Source organism: Dendrobates tinctorius, unplaced genomic scaffold, assembly GCF_039654945.1.
Source record: "Dendrobates tinctorius isolate UK_male_01 unplaced genomic scaffold, ASM3965494v1 ptg000211l, whole genome shotgun sequence".
Classification (NCBI taxonomy): Eukaryota; Metazoa; Chordata; class Amphibia; order Anura; family Dendrobatidae; genus Dendrobates; species Dendrobates tinctorius.
Window position 1 is genome coordinate 8,857,189 of NW_027361878.1, and position 26,365 is coordinate 8,883,553.

The 26,365-nt window shown below is 46.4% G+C and overlaps 1 protein-coding gene across 2 annotated transcripts in view; it reads right to left on the reverse strand.

Annotated features, from left to right (window-relative positions):
- EPS8L2 (EPS8 signaling adaptor L2) overlaps positions 1-26,365 on the reverse strand; it is a 211,625-nt gene that overhangs the window by 145,614 nt on the left and 39,646 nt on the right. Inside the window, exon 1 of one of the 2 annotated variants that reach the window (XM_073554388.1) lies at positions 19,886-19,989. The exons of the other annotated variant lie outside the window; for it this stretch is intronic. The gene's annotated coding sequence lies outside the window, so the exon portion shown is untranslated. Of the gene's footprint in view, positions 1-19,885; positions 19,990-26,365 lie in introns of those variants that run through there. 2 annotated transcript variants of the gene reach the window in all.

Genomic DNA, 26,365 nt, shown 5'->3' on the forward strand with positions numbered 1-26,365 from the left:
CACAGTGAGGATGGATACCGAGGCAGTGTGTACAGTGAGGATGGATGCCGAGGCAGTGTGTACAGTGAGGATGGATGCAGAGGCAGTGTGCACAGTGAGGATGGATGCAGAGGCATTGTGCACAGTCAGGATGGATGCCGAGGCTGTGTGCACTCTCAGGATGGAGCAGAGGTAGTGTGCACAGTCAGGATGGATGCCCAGGCAGTGTGCACAGTCAGGATGGATGCAGAGGCAGTGTGCACAGTCAAGATGGATGCTGAGGCAGTGTGCACAGTCAGGATGGATGCAGAGGCAGTGTGCACAGTCAGGATGGATGCAGAGGCAGTGTGCACAGTCAGGATGGATGCCGAGGCAGTGTGCACAGTGAGGATGGATGCAGAGGCATAGTGCACAGTGAGGATGGATACCGAGGCAGTGTGTACAGTGAGGATGGATGCCGAGGCAGTGTGTACAGTGAGGATGGATGCAGAGGCAGTGTGCACAGTGAGGATGGATGCAGAGGCATTGTGCACAGTCAGGATGGATGCTGAGGCTGTGTGCACTCTCAGGATGGAGCAGAGGTAGTGTGCACAGTCAGGATGGATGCCCAGGCAATGTGCACAGTCAGGATGGATGCAGAGGCAGTGTGCACAGTCAAGATGGATGCTGAGGCAGTGTGCACAGTCATCATGGATGCAGAGGCAGTGTGCACAGTGAGGACGGATGCAGAGGCAGTGTGCACAGTCAGGACCGATGCAGAGGCATTGTGCACAGTCAGGATGGATGCCGTGGCAGTGTGCACAGTGAGGATGGATGCAGAGGCAGTGTCCACAGTCAGGATGGATGCAGAGGCAGTGTGCACAGTGAGGATGGATGCAGAGGCAGTGTGCACAGGATGGATGTCGAGGCAGTGTGCACTGTCAGGATGGATGCAGAGGTAGTGTGCACAGTCAGGATGGATGCCGAGGCAGCGTGCACAGTCAGGATGGATGCCGAGGCAGTGTGCACAGTCAGGATGGATGCCGAGGCAGTGTGCACATTCAGGATGGATGCCGAGGCAGTGTGCACAGTCAGGACGGATGCAGAGGCAGTGTGCACAGTGAAGATGGATGCAGAGGCATTGTGCAGAGTCAGGAAGGATGCAGAGGCAGTGTGCACAGTGAGGATGGATGCAGAGGCATTGTGCACAGTCAGGATGGATGCAGAGGCAGTGTGCACAGTGAAGATGGATGCAGAGGCATTGTGCACAGTCAGGATGGATGCAGAGGCAGTGTGCACAGTTAGGTTGGATGCAGAGGCATTGTGCACAGTCAGGATGTATGCGGAGGCAGTGTGCACAGTGAGGATGGATGCAGAGCCAGTGTGCACATAGATGCATAGATGCAGAGGCAGTGTGCACAGTCAGGATAGATGCAGAGGCAGTGTGCACAGTCAGGATGGATGCAGAGGCAGTGTGCAGAGTCAGGATGGATGCAGAGTCATTGTGCACAGTCAGGATGGATGCAGAGGCATTGTGCACAGTCAGGATAGATGCAGAGGCAGTGTGCACAGTCAGGATAGATGCAGAGGCAGTGTGCACAGTCAGGATAGATGCAGAGGCAGTGTGCACAGTCAGGATGGATGCAGAGGCAGTGTGCACAGTCAGGATGGATGCAGAGGCAGTGTGCACAGTCAGGATGGATGCCGAGGCAGTGTGCACAGTGAGGATGGATGCAGAGGCATAGTGCACAGTGAGGATGGATACCGAGGCAGTGTGTACAGTGAGGATGGATGCCGAGGCAGTGTGTACAGTGAGGATGGATGCAGAGGCAGTGTGCACAGTGAGGATGGATGCAGAGGCATTGTGCACAGTCAGGATGGATGCCGAGGCTGTGTGCACTCTCAGGATGGAGCAGAGGTAGTGTGCACAGTCAGGATGGATGCCCAGGCAATGTGCACAGTCAGGATGGATGCAGAGGCAGTGTGCACAGTCAAGATGGATGCTGAGGCAGTGTGCACAGTCATCATGGATGCAGAGGCAGTGTGCACAGTCAGGATGGATGCAGAGGCAGTGTGCACAGTGAGGACGGATGCAGAGGCAGTGTGCACAGTCAGGACCGATGCAGAGGCATTGTGCACAGTCAGGATGGATGCCGTGGCAGTGTGCACAGTGAGGATGGATGCAGAGGCAGTGTGCACAGTCAGGATGGATGCAGAGGCAGTGTGCACAGTGAGGATGGATGCAGAGGCAGTGTGCACAGGATGGATGTCGAGGCAGTGTGCACTGTCAGGATGGATGCAGAGGTAGTGTGCACAGTCAGGATGGATGCCGAGGCAGCGTGCACAGTCAGGATGGATGCCGAGGCAGTGTGCACAGTCAGGATGGATGCCGAGGCAGTGTGCACAGTCAGGATGGATGCCGAGGCAGTGTGCACAGTCAGGGCGGATGCAGAGGCAGTGTGCACAGTGAAGATGGATGCAGAGGCATTGTGCAGAGTCAGGAAGGATGCAGAGGCAGTGTGCACAGTGAGGATGGATGCAGAGGCATTGTGCACAGTCAGGATGGATGCAGAGGCAGTGTGCACAGTGAAGATGGATGCAGAGGCATTGTGCACAGTCAGGATGGATGCAGAGGCAGTGTGCACAGTTAGGTTGGATGCAGAGGCATTGTGCAAAGTCAGGATGGATGCAGAGGCACTGTGCACAGTGAGGATGGATGCAGAGGCATTGTGCACTGTCAAGATGGATGCAGAGGCAGTGTGCACTGTCAAGATGGATGCAGAGGCAGTGTGCACTGTCAGGACGGATGCAGAGGCAGTGTGCACAGTAAGGATGAATGCGGAGGCATTGTGCAGAGTCAGGATGGATGTCGAGGCAGTGTGCACAGTGAGGATGGATGCAGAGGCATTGTGCACAGTCAGGATGGATGCAGAGGCACTGTGCACAGTGAGGATGGATGCAGAGGCATTGTGCACTGTCAAGATGGATGCAGAGGCAGTGTGCACTGTCAAGATGGATGCAGAGGCAGTGTGCACTGTCAGGACGGATGCAGAGGCAGTGTGCACAGTAAAGATGGATGCGGAGGCATTGTGCAGAGTCAGGAAGGATGCACAGGCAGTGTGCACTGTCAGGATGGATGCAGAGGCTTTGTGCACAGTCAGGATGGATGCAGAGGCAGTGTGCACAGTGAGGATGGATGCAGAGGCAGTGTGCACTGTCAGGACGGATGCAGAGTCATTGTGCACAGTCAGGATGGATGCTGAGGCAGTGTGCACTGTCAAGATGGATGCAGAGGCAGTGTGCACTGTCAAGATGGATGCAGAGTTAGTGTGCACAGTGAGGATGGATGCAGAGGCATTGTGCACTGTCAAGATGGATGCAGAGGCAGTGTTCACTGTCAGGACGGATGCAGAGGCAGTGTGCACAGTGAGGATGGATGCAGAGGCATTGTGCAGAGTCAGGATGGATGCAGAGTCATTGTGCACAGTCAGGATGGATGCAGAGGCATTGTGCAGAGTCAGGATAGATGCAGAGGCAGTGTGCACAGTCAGGATAGATGCAGAGGCAGTGTGCACAGTCAGGATGGATGCAGAGGCATTGTGCAGAGTCAGGATGGATGCAGAGTCATTGTGCACAGTCAGGATGGATGCCGAGGCATTGAGGACGGATGCAGAGGCAGTGTGCACAGTCAGGACCGATGCAGAGGCATTGTGCACAGTCAGGATGGATGCCGTGGCAGTGTGCACAGTGAGGATGGATGCAGAGGCAGTGTGCACAGTCAGGATGGATGCAGAGGCAGTGTGCACAGTGAGGATGGATGCAGAGGCAGTGTGCACAGGATGGATGTCGAGGCAGTGTGCACTGTCAGGATGGATGCAGAGGTAGTGTGCACAGTCAGGATGGATGCCGAGGCAGCGTGCACAGTCAGGATGGATGCCGAGGCAGTGTGCACAGTCAGGATGGATGCCGAGGCAGTGTGCACAGTCAGGATGGATGCCGAGGCAGTGTGCACAGTCAGGGCGGATGCCGAGGCAGTGTGCACAGTGAAGATGGATGCAGAGGCATTGTGCAGAGTCAGGAAGGATGCAGAGGCAGTGTGCACAGTGAGGATGGATGCAGAGGCATTGTGCACAGTCAGGATGGATGCAGAGGCAGTGTGCACAGTGAAGATGGATGCAGAGGCATTGTGCACAGTCAGGATGGATGCAGAGGCAGTGTGCACAGTTAGGTTGGATGCAGAGGCATTGTGCACAGTCAGGATGGATGTCGAGGCAGTGTGCACAATCAGGATGGATGCAGAGGCACTGTGCACAGTGAGGATGGATGCAGAGGCATTGTGCACTGTCAAGATGGATGCAGAGGCAGTGTGCACTGTCAAGATGGATGCAGAGGCAGTGTGCACTGTCAGAACGGATGCAGAGGCAGTGTGCACAGTAAGGATGAATGCGGAGGCATTGTGCAGAGTCAGGATGGATGTCGAGGCAGTGTGCACAGTGAGGATGGATGCAGAGGCATTGTGCACAGTCAGGATGGATGCAGAGGCACTGTGCACAGTGAGGATGGATGCAGAGGCATTGTGCACTGTCAAGATGGATGCAGAGGCAGTGTGCACTGTCAAGATGGATGCAGAGGCAGTGTGCACTGTCAGGACGGATGCAGAGGCAGTGTGCACAGTAAAGATTGATGCGGAGGCATTGTGCAGAGTCAGGAAGGATGCACAGGCAGTGTGCACTGTCAGGATGGATGCAGAGGCTTTGTGCACAGTCAGGATGGATGCAGAGGCAGTGTGCACAGTGAGAATGGATGCAGAGGCAGTGTGCACTGTCAGGACGGATGCAGAGTCATTGTGCACAGTCAGGATGGATGCTGAGGCAGTGTGCACTGTCAAGATGGATGCAGAGGCAGTGTGCACTGTCAAGATGGATGCAGAGTTAGTGTGCACAGTGAGGATGGATGCAGAGGCATTGTGCGCTGTCAAGATGGATGCAGAGGCAGTGTTCACTGTCAGGACGGATGCAGAGGCAGTGTGCACAGTGAGGATGGATGCAGAGGCATTGTGCAGAGTCAGGATGGATGCAGAGTTATTGTGCACAGTCAGGATGGATGCAGAGGCATTGTGCAGAGTCAGGATAGATGCAGAGGCAGTGTGCACAGTCAGGATAGATGCAGAGGCAGTGTGCACAGTCAGGATGGATGCAGAGGCATTGTGCAGAGTCAGGATGGATGCAGAGTCATTGTGCACAGTCAGGATGGATGCAGAGGCATTGTGCACAGTCAGGATAGATGCAGAGGCAGTGTGCACAGTCAGGATAGATGCAGAGGCAGTGTGCACAGTCAGGATAGATGCAGAGGCAGTGTGCACAGTCAGGATGGATGCAGAGGCAGTGTGCACAGTCAGGATGGATGCAGAGGCAGTGTGCACAGTCAGGATGGATGCAGAGGCAGTATGCACCTAGCATAACCCAAAGAAAAAAAACAATAAAAAAGAAAGAGATATTACCCCATACTGTGACCATATAGTGGCAGATATCAGCTCTGCAAACCGTAGAAGTGATTACAGTACAGTTATATACTATAATTCACTCTTCTCATCTTTTCCATATGGCCCAGGCCAACATGACGACTTCTGTCTGCAGAGTTAGTAACACAAGACACATTACACTTCACACATTTGTTTCCAGCACGTCCCCATCTATTACCTGTCTAAAGAAACTCCATGTCCTATTACTACCCGTCTGTGGCTTAAGAGAATAGCGAGAAATAAGGAGTAACAGGTGGTAATAAAGTAAAATCAAGTACAAATTTTATTAAATATCATATAAAAATAGAGAATTCATACAGTGCAGTGACAAAACACCAAGACGATACAGGTATACCAGGGTCACCCATTGAAGGTGAAAGGATCAAATATTATGTATATGCACAACAGTGAGAGCATGTGACTGGTTACCGGGGATATTTTTACAACACAGGAATGCATCCCCTTGAGAAAGCGGCGTCTTGTACCCGCCAAACGCGCGTCGGGGTTTTCCTGACATGCTGTCCTGGGTCACCTTTACACCGCTGGTAAGCTCTGCTCCTTGGTACTAGTTTTTATAGCATTACTGGCTGTTATCTGGTTCTTTTATTATCCCGGGATGGTTTCCATCTGAGCTTACCATTTGGATTTTGCCTCTTCATGCCTCACTGTTGTACATATATATAATATTTGATCCTTTCACCCTCAATGGGTGACCCTGGTATACCTGTATCGTCTTAGTTTTTTGTCACTGCACTGTATGAATTCTCTGTTTTTATATGATATTTAATAAAATTTGTACTTGATTTTACTTTATTACCACCTGTTACTCCTTATTTCTCTTTAGTCTCATGTCTTTTGGAGTTGGTGTTGGCTTCTGTAGGGTGGGCCACTACAAGTGTTACCCCCCTGGCATTTAGTATGCAGCTGGGTTCGTTGTTATTATCCCTCTGTGGCTTAAGTACTAATGCTCAAATACCCCATCAAGTAATAATGCCCCAGAGTGTCCTCTGCAGTAATAATGCTCCAAGAGTGTCCCATCCAGTATTAATAGACCCACCAGTGCCGCCATTAGCATTACAGTGGTACAGAAAGTATTCAGACCCCTTTAAATTTTTCACTCTGTGTTTCATTGCAGCCATTTGGTAAATTAAAAAAAAGTTCATTATTTTCTCATTAATTTACACTCTGCACCCCAGTAATAATGCCTCCATCAGTGATAAAGCTCCAAGTGTACCCTATTAATTAGTAATATTATTCCAAGAGTGCCTCTGTCAGTAATGATGCACTTAGAGTTCCCCCTCCAAGTATAATGACCCCTGATTGCCCCCTTCAGTAATATTGATCCATTAGTGTTCTCCCAGTAATCATGCCCCTAGAGATCCCTTGTCAGTAATAATGCCCTCATAGTGTTTCCTCCAGTAATAATAGATCCATTAGTTACACCAACAGCAATAATGCCTCAGTTATAAATTTTCAAGAGTGCCCCATTGATCAGAAATGATGTCCCAAGAGTGCCTCTGTCAGTAATAATGCCCTTACCGTTCCCCCTCCAAGTATAATGACCCCTGATTGCCCCCTTCGGTAATATTGATCCATTTCTATCCTCCCAGTAGTAACGCCCCGAGAGATCCCGTCAGTAATAGTGCAGCCAGAAAGAGCAGTCCCCCCCTAAAAAATTATCTAATTTAATCATCTTCTTCAACGTCCAAAGTCAGCGAGTCCTCTTCTACCTTTGCTAGCCAGAATAGGTGGTGCATTGCAGTGACGTCATTACGCCACCTGCATCATCCGCTGCCTGTAAGACCAGAGATCTACAGCAGCCTGCAGCCTACAAGACAGGGAGTGCTGGGACCCGGTGCCTGAGTCTCTCTGCTCTAACACCGGATCAAGCATCATGTGTCGACGTCATGTTGGCCTGCCATCTACGGTTATGGCCACTACAGCTAAATACGAGTCTAATGCTGTAGATAGGTTGTCTCTTATTTTATGTGATCCTCTTACCTCTTATATTATTTTTTCTGAAAATGTGAAACCTCTTTATGGGGGATTGGAGGTGCCCAATCCCTCGGATCCAATGGTGTCCTCTGTGAGTGACTTCACAAGGGCTCAGCATTCATCTATGGTAACCTATGCAGGTCTTCTGTCTATATGAACGATTATATGACAATGTCTACACCCCATTATTGACTGACCGCTATTGTTTAGTACTGCCCAATATAATAGTCAGATAGCTGTATAAATCGGAGCGAGATCGGAACGCAATGCTAGGACTGGCTGGCGGCTCTCCCGACCTGAGTGTGACAGCTTTATGTATTTCTATGAGGCTGTCACGTTTAGTTCAGGAGAGCCGCCAGCCAGTCCGTACACTGGTTTCCTTCTTGGTTGTTTAATCAGATTAGGGTCTCATTTCCTTTTTTTTAACACTTGATATTGTGTTGGATTTTCATGTAAATGAGTGTAAGAAAAGAGTTAATATTATTCTGCTAGAGCTGTCATTCTGGTTTGAGTCTGCACTACAGGTGAGAGGGATCCGGTTTATCTTCTCTGCAAAGGGCAAGTCAGGGAAAAAGTGACTTACTGTCCAACGCCTAAAGCGAAGTCTACACTACGCCCAGAAACCTTCCAGCTCCTATAAAGCTCTGTAATGCATGGCGTTGCTGTATCCTCTGACTTATTAATCAGACCCATTTCTGGGCTGCTGCCGGTTTATATACCTTCTCCCAGGATCCATGGTTTTAGATGGCACCTTTTCCCCACAGTACGGAAGAAATGAATGTATTATCTGAGTAATGAAACACACCCAGACACTGTACCTCCGCCCTGGCACTGCCAGCAAGAGTAAAGATATATATTAAAAAAAACAAGTCACAAGAGTGCTGGGCGTGGAAGCAGAACAGTAGCGAGTATTGGAACAATCCCACCCGGAATGTCAGATCTTCGTGATACAAAAATATCGAAATGTTCAGACCCAGCAGATCTAATCATTAGTCATCTGACCTACATCAAGGAGACTAGTCTTTGTAAGCATAGCCACTGTCTGGTCCCAGATGTGAAAACTGATGCCCCCCACTTCTCTTGGGCATGCTATTGTTCTTCTTCGCTTTTTGTGATGTGGGAAAGGAAAAAGCTCAACTGACTGATGATCGTCAGGATGTAAACAATTCTCTCCACCGAAAATAATTTGCATCGTGGCAAGTTCTCAAGAGTGTAGTGGCTGGCGGTTCAGATGTGGCACGAACAAGCCTTAAGGGGCCTTTACACATAGCGAGATCGCTAGCAATATCGCTAAAGCGTCACCGATTTTGTGACACAGCAGCAATATTGCTAGCGATATCGCTATGTGTGATACTTACCTCCGACCGGCTCCCCCGCTGGCTATCGCTGATCCCGCGAGATCGTGCACGTCCATTTCTCGTCAAGCGCTTCCTGCTGGGCTTCCTGCTGGCACCGACGAGCAACGCGTGGACGCGGGCGGGAGGACGTCAGGATCGCCGCGTCTGCTGCGTCGCTACGTCGCTGTGAGATCTGCCTGTGTGACAGCTCACTAGTGACCTTTTAGCGATGCACCAGCGATCCTGACCGGGTCGTATCGTGGTTGGGATCACTGGTGTGCATCGCTAAATGTAAAGGGGCCTTTAGTGTCTGCGAGCTAGGGACAGCAAACAAACCCTGCGCAGTCTGATCATTCGGTTGTATTTCCTCCCATCTGCCCTCTACTATATGTTAACTCTTATTCTGTCGGAAACCGAAAAAAAATAAGCATGATTGCAGGATCAGACGTCACAGGGTTTGTTTGTTGTCTGTTACCATGGAGACATACAGGTCTACAGAAGAGCTGCATAAACACTAGTCAATTTGTAATTAGGACCTATTGCTTTGTTTTCTATTTTAGATGCATTGCAATAAAAAAAATAGTTTCCATAGCCTTTAAAGGGAAGCAATCATCCAAAAATTACCTATTGATTATATCATATTTTTTTCTGTCAATTGTATATTTTTTTTAATTTTTGGCAATTTTTTCTCTTTTTTTTATACATCACAATCTGTATTATAAATAAGAAATAAAACTTTTGCAATTTTTACACTAGCCATTGGGACCTTTTTGGACTAATATTTCCTTTTGTTTCAGTAAATAACACATGTACATTAGCCACAATGGTCAGATCCTGACCCTATCTTTTGTATTGAGGTGTCTAATGAGCATGTGCAAAGGTCATTGTGAAGGGAAGGGGAGCAGGGACAGCTGTGACATTGCCTATTGTGATTGGTGGATCCTGTGTTATCTGCTTCGTATAGAGTGTTACCTGTTATCGTAATCTGGCCTCTGCTGATAAGGAAACTGCTGTAAACTCTTCTTCAAAGGACAGGAAGTATGAGTCTAAAAAAGGTCCAGTGGCCAGTGTGAAAATTGCAAGATTACTAATTTACTAATTTTATTTTTTAATATAGGATAAGATATGAAAAAAATATATATTATACACATATATATATATATATATATATATATAAACATATATATGTTTACAGCTCTGGCAAAAAGAGACCACTGCGCAGTTTTATAAAAATCAGCTTCTCTACATGTCTGACAGCCATTCCATTCCAGTGTCAGTTGAATTACAACCAGCGTACACCTCATCTACTTAATGTGCTTCTGATTAGGCGATCACCTGAACCAAATCTTATTTAACGAAGGAAAGTATAAAAAACCCTGCTGTGGTCTTCACAATCCTCTTCCAATAGGACAAGCTGGATGGCAAAACAAGTGCTAGTAATATCCCAAAAGTAATAGGAATGAAAAAATAACTTTTAACCAAGCCAAAGGAGTTGAAAAGAAAAGTCTTGGTGAGGAAAAGAAAGGCTCAATTCTGGCTTTACTAGCAGAGTAATACAGTGAGCATCATGTTGCCTCCATCCTTAAAATTTCTAAGACGGCAGTCCATTACAACAAGGTCAAGCAGCAGACATTGGAGACAACAAAGCTCCTGGCCGGCAGAGGGCGAAAATGACTTTCCACTGACCAAGATGACCGTCATCTTATTCGAATGTCACTCAGCAACCACAGGATGACATCAGTGACCTACAAAAGGAATGGCAAATGGCAGCTGGGGTGAAGTGCATGGCAAATACAGTTCCTAACAGGCCGGTAGAGGCAGGGCTCAAGTCATGTAAAGCTAGAAAAAAAGCCTTTCATCAATGAGAAGCAAAGGAGAGCCAGGCTGAAGTTTGCGAAAGACCATAAGGATTGGAGCATAGATGACTGGAGTAAGGTAATCTTCTCTGAGGAGTCTAATTTTCAGCTTTGCCCAACACCTGGTCTTCTAATGGTTAGACGGCGACCTGGAGAGTTGTACAAGCCACAGTGTCTTGCATCCACTGTGAAATTTGGTTTATCATTAGTGATGATCTGGGGATGCTTCAGCAAGGCTGGAATTGGGCAGGTTATTTTTTGCGAAGGACGTATGAATCAAGCCACATACAAGGTTATCCTGGAAAAACAGTTGGTTCCTTCTGCTCAGGCAATGTTCCCCAACTCTGAGGACTGGTTTTTCCAGCAGGACAATGCGCCATGCCACACAGCTAGGTAAATCAATGTGTGGATGAAGGACCACATGAAATCCCTGTCATGGCCAGCCCAATCTCCAGACCTGAACCCCAGTGAAAACCTCTGGAATGTAATCAACAGGAAGATGGACAGTAACAAGCCATCAAAGAAGAACTGCTTACATTTTTGTATCAGGAGTGGCATAAGGTCACCTAAAAGCAGTATGAAAGACTGGTGGAAAGCGTGACAAGACGCATGAAAGCTGTGATTAACAATCATGGTTATTCCACACAATATTGATTTCTGAACTCTTCCCGAGTTAAAACATTAGTATTGCTGTTTCTAAATGATTATGAACTTGTTTTCTTAGCATTATTTGAGGTCTGCAAGCACTGCATTTTTTTGTTATTTTGACCATTTCTCATTTTCTGAAAATAAATACAAAATTTAGTGCTTGGAAATTCGGAGACATGTTGTCAGTAGTTTATAGAATAAAAGAGCAATTTACATTTTACTCAAAAATATACCTATAAAGAGAAAAATCAGACAAACTGAAAATTTTGCAGTGGTCTCTTTAAATATATGTATATTTAAATAGATATAACAAAACTTGATTTAAACAGTAGGTTATTTTCTGATGATAAACTCCCTTTAAAGTATTTTAAAACTTTTTTTTTCAGCTGAGAGGGAGGTGGGTGGTGTAGGCTACTTTGGAAGTAACTTTCCCATGTCCCTAACTCGTTCCGTCATTAGTGACCAGGATGATGCCCCACATTGAGTTTCCTGTACACGATGTGGTTAATGCAGGAGGTTTAGTACCAGAGTAAATAACGCACTCCCTGGGTAATGGGTCTGGCTCGTGCCCTGGACAATCAATTGGCTCCTAATGAAAATGTCTCAAAATATTTACCTTACTGCTCCATTGTTTAATTAGAGGCCGACACAATAAATTACTGTCTCAAATAAATCTTGCAATTCATGGATGTGCCGACCTCAGGATTTCATATTTCATAATCGTTCCAACATTTTTTTTAAAGATTGTCAAGTGCTATTACACATACCCATTGATCTTGTTAACTTTGCATATCCAAAAATGCCCCGTGCATAAAATTACTCAGAAATGGGGAATTTCCAAGTACTTGGGTAGGCAAAATGGTGTTTTTTGCCAATAATAAGGTTGCATTTGCAAGATGCGTTAGGACTGCATTTTTGGGATGACTTCCTGTGCCAGGGGTCCATCCTGTGGAGCCTCTGATTGGCCACAGCTTTCACATGGTATTGAACATATGAAAAATTGGACTGGAGTGTGCAGAGACCACCATAGAAGCTCTGCGGGGTTTGGAGCGAGTGTGCAGAGACCGCCATAGAAGATCTGCTCGGATTGGAGCAAGTGTGGATAGACCACCATAGAAGATCTGCTCGGATTGGAGCGAGTGTGCAAAGACCGCTATAGAAGATCTGCTCGGATTGGAGCAAGTGTGCATAGACCACCATAGAAGATCTGCTCAGATTGGAGCGAGTGTGTAGAGACCGCCATAGAAGATCTGCTCGGATTGGAGCGAGTGTGCAGAGACCACCATACAAGATCTGCTCGGATTGGAGCGAGTGTGCAAAGACCGCCATAGAAGATCTGCTCGGATTTGAGCGAGTGTGCAGAGACCGCCATAGAAGATCTGCTCGGATTGGAGCGAGTGTGCAGAGACCACCATAGAAGATCTGCTCGGATTGGAGCGAGTGTACAGAGACCGCCATAGAAGATCTGCCCGGATTGGAGCGAGTGTTTAAAGACGCCATAGAAGATCTGCTCAGATTGGAGCGAGTGTGCAGAGACCGCCATAGAAAATCTGCTCGGATTGGAACGAGTGTGCAAAGACCGCCATAGAAGATCTGCTCGGATTGGAGCGAGTGTGCAGAGACCGCCATAGAAGATCTGCTCGGATTGGAGCGGGTGTGCAGAGACCGCCATAGAAGATCTGCTCGGATTGGAGCGAGTGTGCAGAGACCACCATAGAAGATCTGCTAGGATTGGAGCGAGTGTGCAGAGACCACCATAGAAGATCTGCTCGGATCGGAGCGAGTGTGCAGAGACCGCCATAGAAGATCTGCTCGGTTTGGAGCAAGTGTGCAGAGACGGCCATAGAAGATCTGCTAGGATTGGAGCGAGTGTGCAGAGACCACCATAGAAGATCTGCTAGGATTGGAGTGAGTGTGCAGAGACCACCATAGAAGATCTGCTCGGATTGGAGCGAGTGTACAGAGACCGCCATAGAAGATCTGCCCGGATTTGAGCGAGTGTTTAAAGACGCCATAGAAGATCTGCTCAGATTGGAGCGAGTGTGCAGAGACCGCCATAGAAAATCTGCTCGGATTGAAACGAGTGTGCAAAGACCGCCATAGAAGATCTGCTCGGATTGGAGCGAGTGTGCAGAGACCGCCATAGAAGATCTGCTCGGATTGGAGCGAGTGTGCAGAGACCACCATAGAAGATCTGCTAGGATTGGAGCGAGTGTGCAGAGACCACCATAGAAGATCTGCTCGGATCGGAGCGAGTGTGCAGAGACCGCCATAGAAGATCTGCTCGGTTTGGTGCAAGTGTGCAGAGACGGCCATAGAAGATCTGCTAGGATTGGAGCGAGTGTGCAGAGACCACCATAGAAGATCTGCTAGGATTGGAGTGAGTGTGCAGAGACCACCATAGAAGATCTGCTCGGTTTGGAGCAAGTGTGCAGAGACCGCCATAGAAGATCTGCTCGGATTGGAGAGAGTGTGCAGAGACCACCATAGAAGATCTGCTCGGATTGGAGCGAGTGTGCAGAGACCTCCATAGAAGATCTGCTCGGATTGGAGAGAGTGTGCAAGGACCGCCATAGAAGATCTGCTTGGATTGGAGCGAGTGTGCAAAGACCACCATAGAAGATCTGCTCGGTTTGGAGCGAGTGTGCAGAGACCGCCATAGAAGATCTGCTAGGATTGGAGCGGGTGTACAGAGACCACCATAGAAGATCTGCTCGGATTGGAGCGAGTGTGCAGAGACCACCATAGAAGATCTGCTCGGATTGGAGTGAGTGTGCAGAGACCGCCATAGAATATCTGCTAGGATTGGAGCGAGTGTGCAGAGACGGCCATAGAAGATCTGCTCGGATTGGAGCGAGTTTGCTGAGACTGTCATAGAAGATCTGCTAGGATTGGAGCAAGTGTGCAGAGACCGCCATAGAAGATCTGCTCGGATCGGAGCGAGTGTGCAGAGACGGCCATAGAAGATCTGCTCGGATTGGAGCGAGTGTGCAGAGACCGCCACCATAGAAGCTCGTATCAGATCAGAGCACTCACTGGTGGGGGGGAATATATTCTTTTTTTCTTCTAATTAAATGTTCTCTCCATTTTAGTCCGTGTTCCCATGTAGCATAGATGCTGCATTTTTTTGGCTGCATCTTATTATGCTAAAATATCTTCTGCATTTAACTGCCCAAGAAAAGTAAATGTAATTTCATGAAAACTCATGCCCACTGTGAGTGTAACGATGCTATTTTGGTGCATTTTTCACTACAGGCTTCCATGGGGCCTCTTGACAAAGCGGCCCTGCATGCCGCAAAACGCGCGTCGGGGGTTCACTGCCGGGCTCCCCTCCTCCCTCTGCACCCTCTGGTAAGCTCCCAATTTCTGGATGACTGCATGGGATAATTATCACTTCCTTGTGTAGGCTGAATAGCCATTAGGACTTATTGTGGATGCCCTTCTTTGACCATGTTCCGGGACCTTGTTATTTTTCTATGTGGCCACTAGGCATCATGTATTTGTAGGGGGTATATGTATTCCCGATCCGTAGTTATATATATGGGGCCTACCTATTTTGGGATTTTACCATCTCGGTGGGAGGGGTGGGTTGTTGTGGGTGTGTTTCATCTGCATTTTGATTGGCACTTTATTACCATGACTTTGTGCACGTTATATGACACTAAATAAAATTAATTGACAATTTTGGTAGTTCATCGTTTGCTCCTTTTCTTCTCCTGTCTTCATAGTTTGTTGGAGTTGATGTAGCTTTTACCAGGGGTGGGCAAAATTATTTGCTCCCACCTTCTGGTACTTTTAGTAGCTTATATGGGATTTCTATTGTTACCCAGGCTTCCATGGGGAGCATGAAAAAAAGAGTTGGATTTTTAAGTGTAGAATCAAAGCTTTTTCTTACTGAAAAACGTATTAAAACAACTATATCAAAACTGCACCAAAGACTCATCAAATAAAAGGGAAAACGCAAAAAAAATAATCAGAAATGCAAAAATCAGATTAGATAGTTATCTTGGTATGGACACCTGCAGAATGTATGCTAATAAAATCAGTAGAAAAAACACCGAATTTCTGGTGAGAACTCGGCCTTATTGTTCCCGCTGACACACTCTGCAGTGCTGGATTGTGTATGTATTGGGAATTCGAGTCATTATTTACACTGGTGAAAACGACATGCTATGAACTGAAAAATCCACAAAACAGGTAAATTTAGAACCTGGAAATCAAAACCAAAGTGAGGATGAGATTAGAAGAATCTCAAGCGCTTTGCAAGGACGGTATCCTGCTTTGGATTTTCCATGCAAAAATTTGGATGAAAAATCCAGAAAAAGACATTTTGTGTCTGAACATGCCTTTTTACTGAATAGCTTATTAAAAGACTTCCATTAAAGGAGAGGTCAAAAACGAACATTGATTCAACTTTCTTTGTGATGACACTGTGTTTGATAATCCCCAGTGCATGGTGGGATACTAAAGCGAGACAACATCAGGGGACAGAGGCTGTGGACACTGCCACAGCCTCTATTCCCAGCCTGAAACAAAGCATCATCAGTGACGTCCGTTTCGAGGCTGGGCTAGTTCCTGTTCTACTAAGCATGCGTTGGTTGTCAATTCTGATGTATGCTCAGTACGAGCTCTCCTGTCTCTGTGCAATATTACTTTAAATGCACAGTGACAGTGCACTCCCTCGCCAGCTCTAATGAGAGAGGACAAGCTGGCAAACAAGATGTCATCAGGGGCAGAGGCTGCGGTCACTGCCACAGCCTCTGCCCCTTGCCTGAAATGAAGCCTCATCAGTGATGTTTGATTCCAGGCTCTGGGCTAGTCCGTGTGCTACTGAGCATACATCAGCTATCAATTCTGAAGTATGCCCAGTAGAAAGTTGATACCTTGCAAAATTTTTTATAATGCACAGTGACACTGCGCTCCCTCACCGGCTCTGATGAGAAGTGACGAGGCGGAAACAGAGTGCACTGTCAATGCACATTTTAAACAAGAGAACTCAGCGACCAGGGAAAACAAAGACCAGCCTCTCTCTGAAACAGACCTTACGTGGAAAGCCTGTTATCTGTTCTCACTGCTTGTCGTGTTATTACCGTACAATGCCCATGTGCTCTCTTGCCACCTCATCATTTTTCATTAGAGTTAGAGATGGAGCGCACTGTCACTGTGCAGTAAAAAGATTTTAGGGGAAGCCTTCTATAACGAAGACTGGCTCCAACTGTATATGTGTTATTGAGTCGCTCTCATGTCCCAGTAAACTAGTCTCAGCTTCACAAATACAGTGTTTTAACTCAAATAGGTCCCATACGCTCAGGGAGAGCGGGCATCTGTCCATTTCTTCCAATGGCCAAATTCCCACAAGTGCAGACTGCAATGCACAGACCAGCCGGGGTTCTCCAAATCCGAACTTGACAGTCGTAGATGGATCATCGCGTTTGGGTCAAGAGACCTGCGGCCGGACCATAAAGCGCGGATATGTGAATCTGGCCTTATGCTGATTCCAACCCTGTCATTAATGATATGTTACTTCACAATAACATATACAATTACAAAAATATTTCCTAATCTTTCAAAAGTGTTCTTTCAGCAGCTTATTAAATATGGGGACAGTTAATTTTAGGAAAAATGTGTTCCTCCTGTGATGACTACGGGGGCTATGCATTGAGCAGAAATGTAATGTTCTGTTTGAAAGATCAAAGTTCATTGTTTTCTGATGACATTAGTAAAGCAAAGAGCAAGGAGCAAGCGGGATGTCCTTTCCAGCCTTACCACGCCCTCACCAGATTAGGCGGACTTAACCCTTCGCTGACACTGGTAAAATAAATATTAGTGTGGTTTATCCTTACTGTTTGAAGTGGAAATGTCTACACCAATAATAAAGCTCTCATGTTGACCTCTTTATTGTGACAATTTCTTCATCGTGGCAGGTAGAACCCATTATTCTCAAGCAATCGGCCTACTCGTGAACAACTATTGTTACAACACCAAGGATAAGAGATTGGTCAGAAATATCAACAACACTTCTATATAGCTACTTCTTAAGACCACCAACAGTTTGATGTATATATGGGGGCCTCCTGAGTTTCCCCCAACAGATGAAGTTGGGGTACATAAGCATCCGGACTATTGAATTTCAATTATTTCTCTACCAAATTTTGAATCTGGTCTTAGAACTGATTGATAAAACATCCATCTATGAGCCTGAGTTGGAATGAAGCCGGACTCCACCGTGATCAACTTCAGCATTACGTCCAGTTATTTTGGCCTCATTGCTCTGACATATTTCTTTCCCTACTGTACACAGCGATGTAACAGTATAAAGAAAATAGACACAGGATGTCACAGTATAGGGGTAATGCACATGGTGATGGCACACCATGTAGATAGTACACATGGTGATGTTACAATATAGGGACAATGCACACAGTCATATAATAGCACGGAGATAATAGATACAGTAATGTCACAGTATAGGGATAATGCACATGGTGATGTCACACCATATAGCTAGTACACATGGTGATATTCCAATATAAGGATAATGCACACAGTCATATAATAGCACGGAGATAATAGATACAGTAATGTCACAGTATAGAGATAATGCACGTGGTGATGTCACACCATATAGCTAGAACACATGGTGATATTCCAATATAAGGACAATGCACACAGTCATATAATAGCACGGCGATAATAGATACAGTAATGTCACAGGGATAATGCACATGGTGATGTCACACCATATCATATAGCTAGTACACATGGTGATATTCCAATATAAGGACAATGCACACAGTCATATAATAGCACGGCGATAATAGATACAGTAATGTCACAGCATAGGGACAATGCACATGGTGATGTCACACCATATAGCTAGTACACATGGTGATATTCCAATATAAGGACAATGCACACAATCATAATAGCACGGAGATAATAGATACAGTAATGTTACAGTATAGGGATAATGCACGTGGTGATGCCACACCATATAGATAATATACATGGTAATATAGGGACAATGCACACAGTCTTGTCACATCATGGAGCTAAAAGATACATTAATGTCACAGTATAGCTATCAGGCTGTGTGCACACACTGCGGATTTTGCTGCGGTTCCGCAGCGGTTTTGGCCGCTGCGGACCCGCAGCAGTTTCTGCTGCGGTGTACAGTACCATTATTCCCTATGGGAATCAAAAACCGCAATGCAGACGGTGTGGAATTTTCCGCGCGGATTATCTGCGTATTTCAATCTGCAGAAAGAATTGACATGTCAATTCTTTCTGCGGATTCTCCTGCAGTTTGCCATCTCCTCCATTGAGGAGATGAAAAACCGCAGAGCAATCCGCAGGTAAAACCGCAGGTATTTTGACCTGCGGTTTCACCTGCGGATTTTACAAAATCCGCGCGGATGAATCCGCACCTAATCCGCAGCGTGTGCACACAGCCTTAGGAAGGAAAATCTACCGCACTGAAGTTGATACTTTGCAAAGTGATTTTATTGATTAGCATATATACAATAAGGTGAATAAGATGGGGTACATAAGCGACAAAATAAAGACTGTTTCGGCCTGTCCCGGGTCTTTGTCAAGTTCGCAGAGTACCTGAATCACTTTAATGCTGGGTGTGGAAACATAGGCTTGTTTCAATAAATCAATAAAATCACCTTATAAAGTATCAACTTTTGAGAGTGCATCGGATTTTCCTTCCGGTATGCACTGGGACCACAACCCACTCCTCCTGCCTCTCTCCTTTAAATTTTGAGTGCAGGCCATTTTTTCTATATTGACAGTATAGCCATCGTGCAGTAGTGATGTCACAGTATTGAGATAATACACACAAAAATGTAATAATGAAAGGGAATCCATCAGCAGGTTTTTGCTATGGAATCCAAAAACAGTATGATGTAGGGGCAGAGACCCTGATTCTAGCTATGTGTCAATACAGGGTTTTTTGGTGCAGATTTGATAGAATCCCTGTTTCCTCTGCTGTAGATGTAGCAGAGCTCAAATGCTGAGCTGTTTATAACTCCTCCCACACCCATAATTGGCAACTTCCTGTGCATACTGTGCATTGTCAACATTCTTCCAATCAGTGGTGGGGGGCATGGTTAAATACATTAGCCTGACTGTCAAGCACGTGAGCTCTAGTCCTGCAGTGATAATCTCCTACTTATAAAGCAATATGTCACGTGGACCCGTCCTGTGTGACGCGACCCGCAGGCCGATAACTGAAACAACACGACGCGGCACGTGAAGCTGTCCTGTGTGACACGGCCCGCAGGCCGGTAACTAAACAACAAGACAAGGGGGAGGGACAACAGTTACAACGGTGGGCCCTGCGATAGGGAAAGGGGACGTGGAGACCTCCTGCACTCCCCTAAGTCAGTGTCCCTAACGCTCCTAACGTGGCGGTTCCGCACCGGGCGCCGCTCAGGATACCTGTCGCCCTAGTACACCCTACACCTATCCCTTGCTAGGGAGCTGGGTGGCGCAGGCACTGGCCTCACCGCTGTACTAATACACACAAAGGGAAAACACAACATGGGAACACCATTTAGCTTTACTCTGTGCACTTGCTCCAGGTAACAGAGTCCACCACCGGAATGCAGCTCTCCTCCTGAAATGCTGCCACCAAGCTCTGTCAGAGCGACAAGGAAATCCCCTCTGACTCCTTCCACACCAGGGCTAAGACAGTGCTGCAAGGAACGCTCTCCAGCTCCTTCCTCCACCAGGGATGGTTTGAAATGAATTCTATCACCAACACTGATTGCAACACCTGTGACTCTTTTATAGCAGAGCCAGCAATCACACCTGCATTATAAATGTGCACTTAACTAAAGAAACAGAGTGCAATGACGCTCACCACCACCGGGGGCAAACTTAGAACAAACGACACACAGTGCAATAATCCTAATGGCCACCGGGGGCAAAAACATCTCTAAGCACAGCTTGAGAAAAAAAAAGGCTACCTGTGCTTTTTATCTGTCCTGATCCCGCATGGATCATGACACATTGATTGTATTGAAACTATAGCACCCAGCCTAATACGTGATACATCCTTAGAATCAGGCTCACTTGTCCTACATTATGCTGCTCTTAGATTGAATAGGAAAAATATGCTAACAGATTCCCTTCAAAAAGATAATTACAGTAATTCTACGTAGAAAATTGAGCCACATTTCCCTTTTTAGTAGCCATGTCTATCAATCACAGTGATCGCTAACTACACCTTTCCTCTTATTGGAGACATACGTTAATATCAGTAAGTTATTAGACCACCAAGTCCCTGTTCCGCTGGATACTATGATAGTTATGTGCATGACTGTTGTGCAACAATAGTACAGGCAGTTATCAAATAAATCCATAAATGGAGGAAACGAGTAATGAGCAGAGCGCCGCTAGCTTGGCTTGTACTCGGCTTAGATGACTTTCTATTTGCTCAGCATTGGCTGATATGACTATTCCACCCAATAATGAGGTTATATATTTTTGGGTTAGCATCAAGACATTTAATAAGTTAGTAAAGCAATCCCTGTTTCTAGGCGTATAGTATGCATCATGCATTACTGTCACTGTCTAATGCAGATTACTGGCATTGTTCACACCCGCTACTGTTGTGTGTCACTTTCCATTCTGAAGATGAATATGTAGGCCTTTGCCCATTCTATACTTACTTTAAAGGGAAGCTGTCATGTGAAAAAACGTTATTAACCTGCAGATATTGGGTTAATCTGCAGGGTAATAAAGTTCTGAACCTGCCCGGCACTGGCACTGAGAGTCATGCTACCAGGTGGAAATTAACTTTATTGCTTCCGGTTGTAGCATTCGAGTTTCAGTTACGGGGTTGGCACAGTCACTGCTCTGTTCACAGAAAGTGGCGCCTGTAAGCGCACCGCTAGTGCTGACTGACAGCCGACTCTAATGCTGAGCTGCTGTCAGTGTCAGGGGTGCGCTTACAGCCCCACTCTCTATACACAGTGCACTGACTGACAGTAGACCCTAATTCTGAGCTGCTGTCAGTCAGTGCCGGGGGTGCACTTACAGCCCCACTCTCTATATACAGTGCACTGACTGACAGGAGACCCTAATTCTGAGCTGCTGTCAGTCAGTGCCGGGGGTGCACTTACAGCCCCACTCTCTATACACAGTGCACTGACTGACAGCAGACCCTAATTCTGAGCTGCTGTCAGTCAGTGCCGGGGGTGCACTTACAGCCCCACTCTCTATACACAGTGCACTGACTGACAGCAGACCCTAATTCTGAGCTGCTGTCAGTCAGTGCCGGGGGTGCACTTACAGCCCCACTCTCTATACACAGTGCACTGACTGACAGCAGACCCTAATTCTGAGCTGCTGTCAGTCAGTGCCGGGGGTGCGCTTACAGCCCCACTCTCTATACACAGTGCACTGACTGACAGCAGACCCTAATTCTGAGCTGCTGTCAGTCAGTGCCGGGGGTGCGCTTACAGCCCCACTCGCTATACACAGTGCACTGACTGACAGGAGACCCTAATTCTGAGCTGCTGTCAGTCAGTGCCGGGGGTGCACTTACAGCCGCCGCTCTCTATACACAGTACACTGACTGACAGCAGACCCTAATTCTGAGCTGCTGTCAGTCAGTGCCGGGGGTGCACTTACAGCCCCACTCTCTATATACAGTGCGCTGACTGACAGGAAACGTTAATTATGAGCTGCTGTCAGTCAGTGCCGGGGGTGCGCTTACAGCCCCACTCTCTATACACAGTACACTGACTGACAGCAGACCCTAATTCTGAGCTGCTGTCAGTCAGTGCCGGGGGTGCACTTACAGCCCCACTCTCTATACACAGTGCACTGACTGACAGCAGACCCTAATTCTGAGCTGCTGTCAGTCAGTGCTGGGGGTGCGCTTACAGCCGCCGCTCTCTATACACAGTACACTGACTGACAGCAGACCCTAATTCTGAGCTGCTGTCAGTCAGTGCCGGGGGTGCGCTTACAGCCCCCGCTCTCTATACACAGTACACTGACAGCAGACCCTAATTCTGAGCTGCTGTCAGTCAGTGCCGGGGGTGCGCTTACAGCCCCACTCTCTATACACAGTGCACTGACTGACAGGAGACCCTAATTCTGAGCTGCTGTCAGTCAGTGCCGGGGGTGCGCTTACAGCCGCCGCTCTCTATACACAGTACACTGACTGACAGCAGACCCTAATTCTGAGCTGCTGTCAGTCAGTGCCGGGGGTGCGCTTACAGCCGCCGCTCTCTATACACAGTACACTGACAGCAGACCCTAATTCTGAGCTGCTGTCAGTCAGTGCCGGGGGTGCGCTTACAGCCGCCGCTCTCTATACACAGTACACTGACTGACAGCAGACCCTAATTCTGAGCTGCTGTCAGTCAGTGCCGGGGGTGCGCTTACAGCCTCACTCTCTATACACAGTGCACTGACTGACAGGAGACCCTAATTCTGAGCTGCTGTCAGTCAGTGCCGGGGGTGCACTTACAGCCCCACTCTCTATACACAGTGCACTGACTGACAGCAGACCCTAATTCTGAGCTGCTGTCAGTCAGTGCCGGGGGTGCACTTACAGCCCCACTCTCTATACACAGTGCACTGACTGACAGCAGACCCTAATTCTGAGCTGCTGTCAGTCAGTGTCGGGGGTGCACTTACAGCCCCACTCTCTATACACAGTGCACTGACTGACAGGAGACCCTAATTCTGAGCTGCTGTCAGTCAGTGCCGGGGGTGCACTTACAGCCCCACTCTCTATACACAGTGCACTGACTGACAGCAGACCCTAATTCTGAGCTGCTGTCAGTCAGTGCCGGGGGTGCACTTACAGCCCCACTCTCTATACACAGTGCACTGACTGACAGCAGACCCTAATTCTGAGCTGCTGTCAGTCAGTGCCGGGGGTGCGCTTACAGCCCCATTCTCTATACACAGTGCACTGACTGACAGGAGACCCTAATTCTGAGCTGCTGTCAGTCAGTGCCGGGGGTGCACTTACAGCCCCACTCTCTATACACAGTGCACTGACTGACAGGAGACCCTAATTCTGAGCTGCTGTCAGTCAGTGCCGGGGGTGCACTTACAGCCCCACTCTCTATACACAGTGCACTGACTGACAGCAGACCCTAATTCTGAGCTGCTGTCAGTCAGTGCCGGGGGTGCACTTACAGCCGCCGCTCTCTATACACAGTACACTGACTGACAGCAGACCCTAATTCTGAGCTGCTGTCAGTCAGTGCCGGGGGTGCACTTACAGCCCCCACCCTCTATACACAGAGCAGTGACTGAACCCAAACGCTACCGGGGGAATAAAAGTCTTTTTCTTCCAGCAACAATGGTCTAAGTGCCGACGCCAGGCAGGTTCACAGCGCTATTAACCTGCAGAATTAACCCCATATTTGCAAGTTAATAGCATTTTTTCATGTGACAGTTTCCCTTTAAAGACACAAAAATAGTAATCGACGAACACTCACCAGATAGACAACAACTCATTGCTGATTTATTGAGGTGCCAAGTCATACTTATTTTGAAAATCTTATTAATTTCTAATTTTATAAATTATAATTATTTTATTATTATTTTTTTAGCATTTTATTTTGTATTATTTTTATAACTGTATTATTAGTTATTACCTTATTTTATTTATTATAATTAATTGGAAATCTTATTAAATTTTTATTTTAATTTTGCAATACCAGGCTATGTGTACGCAATGTTTAATTCCAGCATTGTTTTCCTAGGTGAAGACACTTCAGGAAAAATTTGGTGGTCTTGTGCCTGAATTGGCTTTGTTGGCAATGTTTTAGGGTGGCTGCGCAGTCAGCGTCTTTTTGCTATAATTTAAATTCTAACTAGTGAGCAGCTTCCTAGAAGAAGGAAAATGCGGCTTTTTTTAAACACTTACACTACCGTGTAAACGTTTAGGGTCACTTAGAAATTTCCTTGTTTTTGAAAGAAAAGCACAGTTTTTTTCCAATTAAGCTAACATTAAATAATTCAGAAATGCACTCTATACATTGTTAATGTGGTAAATGTCTATAAGGCCGGGGTCACACTGGCGAGGAATACGGACGAGTGAGAGGCGTTAAAAGCACGCATTACACACGGACAAATGATTCTCTATGGGGTCCCTCGCACCAGCCATATATTTCTCAGGCGTATTCTAGGCTCCGTGCCAATCGCAGCATGCTACAATTGTCAGCGTACTACGCCCGTAATACGCCAATGCAAGTCTATGGGTGCGCAAAAAATACAGATTACACAAGGACCACACGTGTGACTTGCGAGAAATACGCACCAGGTGTCTTTTAGCAAAGCCGGCAATTCAGTGCGCTATACAGTAAAATCACACTGACAGGTTTAATAAAGAAACGAAAGAATAGATATATACACATAGAATACATATATATATGCAATCTATGTGTCTATATCTATTCTTTGGTTTCTGTTAGAAACCCTGTCATAGGGCTCCATTATATGTCCATTTTGCAAGCCGGCGAGAAAATCTCGCCATACGGATTACATACGGGTGCTGACATGCGCAAAATACCCAACCACACCTTGCTTACGGATGACATACGGAGCACTATTTAGAGGTCGTTCATCCATATTACGCATGTAAAATATGGACCGTATTTTGCGTCGTTTAGTGTGACCCCGGCCTTATAGCTGCAAACGTCTGGTATGTAATGCAATATCTTCATAGGTGTATAGAGGCCCATTTCCAAAAACCATCACTCCAGTGTTCTTATGGTACTTTGTGTTTGCTAACTGTGTAAGAAGGCTAATGGATGGTTAGAATACCCTTGAAAACCCTTGTGCAAGTATGTTAGCACAGCTGAAAACAGTTTGGCTGATTAGAGAAGCTATAAACCTGACCTTCCTTTGAGCTAGTTGAGAATCTGGAGCATTACATTTGTTGGTTCCATTACACTCTAAAAATGGCCAGAAAAAAAGAACTTTCATGCGAAACTCGATAGCCTATTCTTGTTCTTAGAAATGAAGGCTATTTCATGCGAGAAATTGCCAAGAAACTGAAGATCAATTCTTATGGAAATAATTTATGGACTTCCATGCGCTGCTTGACAAAATACAGGATTCCAGTTATTGAAGTTAGAAGCCCTATAGTCATCATATGGCTAATGAAGGGAGAAAAATTTTTTTTTGACCTCCAATGCCAAGAAAGCATAAGCTCAAACAATTAAATAAATTCCAGGAGAAAAAACAGAGCATGCGATAAAAAAATTAATCAAATTTTATTAAAGTAAAGTACTACAAACAACATGTATCTGATAATGTACATTTGGTGGACAAAAGCAGACAGTATCTACCCACATGACCCCAAACCTCCATCATGGAGGTTTGGGGTCATGTGGGTAGATACTGTCTGCTTTTGTCCACCAAATGTACATTATCAGATACATGTTGTTTGTAGTACTTTACTTTAATAAAATTTGATTAATTTTTTTATCGCATGCTCTGTTTTTTTTCTCCTGGAATTTATTTTAGGATTCCAATTATGGTGAAAGATTAATCATTTCTTCCCAACGCGTTTCGAAGTAAGAACTACTTCTTCCTCAGGGGATGACAAACATTTTAGAGGGACGGACGGGTCTTGGTAGATTTGCAGTGATATGATACTCCTTCCATTTCAATATGACCGCTTGCACAGTGCTCCTTGGGATGTTTAAAGTTTTGGAAATCATTTTGTATGCAAATCCGGCTTTAAACTTCTCCATAACAGTATCACGGACCTGCCTGTTGTGTTCCTTGGTCTTCATGAAGCCTCTCTGTGCTTCAAACAGAACCCTGAGACTATCACAGAGCAGGTGCATTTATACGGAGACTTGATTACACACAGATGGATTATATTTATCATCATTAGTCATTTAGCACAACATTGGATCATTCAGAGATCCACGATGAACTTCTGGAGTGAGTTTACTGCACTGAAAGTAAAGGGGCGAATAATATTGCACGCCCCACTTTTCAGTTTTTGAATTTCCACAAAAATTTAAAATAACCAATAAATTTCATTCAACTTCACA